Below are 2,367 nucleotides of genomic sequence, written 5' to 3' on the forward strand. Positions count from 1 at the left end.
GCCGCCGCCTGGAATTTTCCAGACGCTCTGCCGGCCCTTCTTTCGGGCTTCTTCTGGGCGGGGTGACCTGAGGCGACCCCAAAAGTTCCCTTAGACTCGAAAGAGCAGCCCCAGCCCGCCTCCGCCATCTAGCCCCCCCCCCAACCTCCAGGACCGGTGATGCCTCCCCAACCCTGGCACCATCACCGGCCGAAAAGAGGGCTTACCCTCCCGCCCCGTTGGAATCCGCCTCCCTAAGTGACCTTGAGATCTGTCGTTGATCTCAGGAAGCACTTGCTAAGGAGAGTGGGGGATAATTGGGGAATCTGAGAAGGTGGACACCCCGGAAGAGCGGGAGCCGCCCCGAATCGTCTCCTTCGCCAGGGTCGGGGAGGGACTTTTTTCCGGTGGCAGTGGAGGAGTCGTCCTGTTGAGCAATGCCCTGGGTAAGGCGGCCCAGGCCTATAAAAGCAAAAGTTGTGGCCTGTCCAGCAGGAGTTAGCGACAGGGAGGGCGGGGCCCTTGGGCTTAGTTTTGGGGGAGGAGGTGGCCAGTTTAGGGTCTCAGGGGACAGGTGGGGGAGATGGCAGAGTTAGATGGGACGGGGGGTGGGGGGTGCCAGGAGAAGGAAGGTTGAAGGGGAGACTAGATGTTGGGGGAACTGTGCTGGGAAGAGCTGCGTTGGAAGTGCCCACAGTAACCCGTGGGGGAGGAGGACACCCCAGCCTGGCTGTCGCAGCTGCTTGCTGGAGAAGGGGAGCCTGACCTCTAGGAGGGCGCCGCTCCTGTGTAGGCTGAGCGGTCCCCAGTGCCCTTCTTTGTACGGAAGGAGGAAGGCAGAGAGACAGGAGAAGGCTGATGGTCTCGCGGCCCTTGCTGGAGGCACACTTGGGCAGTCGATGCCCTGAAAATTTGCAGGAAGGAAGGCAGTGGGGTACAGGGACGTAGATAGGCAGGGAGGGCAGAACTTGAACTTGTCAATACCAGCAGCCCCCTTTTTTTCCAGACAGAGGGTTGTGAACCCGCCTGGGGATGAGGCCTGGTGTTGTGGAAACTGAACTTAGCTTCGCGGGGCTGACAGTTCTGGCCCAGGGCGGTATGTAATTCTGGCTCGGTCCGGGACAGGGTCCAGCCAGGCCCAGCTGGGTGGAACCCAGGTCTGGGTGTGAGGGTGGTCTAGGGAGTGATGGAGGTCACGTGCCACCCTGAGCGGTTACTGGTATGGCGCCTCGTGTAACCGCTGTACAGGCGGGAGCTGTAGGCAGACAAAATTGACGCCCACTTTATTTTCCAGGTGGCAGTGCACCCCTTTGGACTTTTCCTCTAGGTTCCATGCTTACCTCTTCTGTGACCTCACTCTACCCTTCCTCCTCCCTCTTAACTCTCTCGAGGTTACCCCTTCACTTAAAATGTTGCTCCTGGTAATCTGGTAAGCCGGGAAAGTTGCAGGAGTCCCTGCCGGAGTCGGTATTGTCGGTAATCCCGAAGGAGGAGAGGCGTCCCCAGCGGAGACTCTGGGTGGGCGGGTTGGTTTTGCTTGCTGGTGGAGAGGGTGGGGATTGAAGGTGCACCCTTGGGTGGGCCCACAGCGATGGTACCAGCTGAAAGGTACAAAAATGCTTCATAGACCGTGGTTTGTTACTATAGTGTTCATCATGGCAAGCTGATGGCACCAGGAGAAATGGAGCCCCTGGCCAGTGTGAGTCGTAGCAGTGCAGGAGGGGAGACCCTGGAGGAGGAGAGAGCCCGCCTAAATTGATGTCTACAGATTGAATTTCCAGAGGCTTAGGAGGAGGAGTTCTCCAATGTCCTGTTTCCAGGCCTTGCTCAGGAAGCCCTGTATTCATTCAGGCGACCATCCTTTAAGGTTTTCAGATGAGCTTATGAGGGGGCAATCTTTAAAAGTCCAAAGCAGATGCATCCGGGGCCTTCAGCAGATGTGTTGCTTTGAGTGTGTAATCCGGGAGCAGCGATCTCTGGGCACGTGAATGCCAGCAGGCACCTCTCCTGTTCCGGGGTGGAGGTTTTCAGATGCTGCATCTTCTAAATTCAGCCTTCTGTTGTACTAGTTTTGTGCTACGAACCTTGCTTCCAGAGGACTCGTAAGCTGTAGAACATTTTAACGCGATGCCACAACACAGAGTGCTGCCTTGTAGATGGAGCTTGCAGATGGATCCCAGTGACCCTCTCATCCACCCGCCCGCCTTCCTGTGCATTGGTCGGAGGAATTCTTAGTGCGATGATACAATCTGTGTGTTGGGAAAGTGTTCAAGATTGAATGCCTTAGGCAAATACTTAAATGAGCCAATTGGCAAATTGAGGGGGTCATTGTACCGTGCTGGAGGTACGGGTTGGTCATGCCCCAATTGTGATAGAAATGGCATGTCT

General features: G+C 56.5%; 1 long non-coding RNA gene across 1 annotated transcript; it reads left to right on the forward strand.

Moving 5' to 3' along the window:
* Positions 1 to 568: 568 nt before the first annotated feature.
* LOC114887682 lies at positions 569 to 1,724 on the forward strand. Its single transcript, XR_003791562.1, has 2 exons — positions 569 to 1,075; positions 1,274 to 1,724. It is a non-coding gene; the product is annotated as an uncharacterized LOC114887682 (long non-coding RNA).
* The last annotated feature ends 643 nt before the right edge of the window (positions 1,725 to 2,367 follow it).

Source organism: Monodon monoceros, unplaced genomic scaffold (assembly GCF_005190385.1).
Source record: "Monodon monoceros isolate NGI ecotype Baffin Bay Population unplaced genomic scaffold, NGI_Narwhal_1 Super_Scaffold_7, whole genome shotgun sequence".
NCBI classification, from domain to species: domain Eukaryota; kingdom Metazoa; phylum Chordata; class Mammalia; order Artiodactyla; family Monodontidae; genus Monodon; species Monodon monoceros.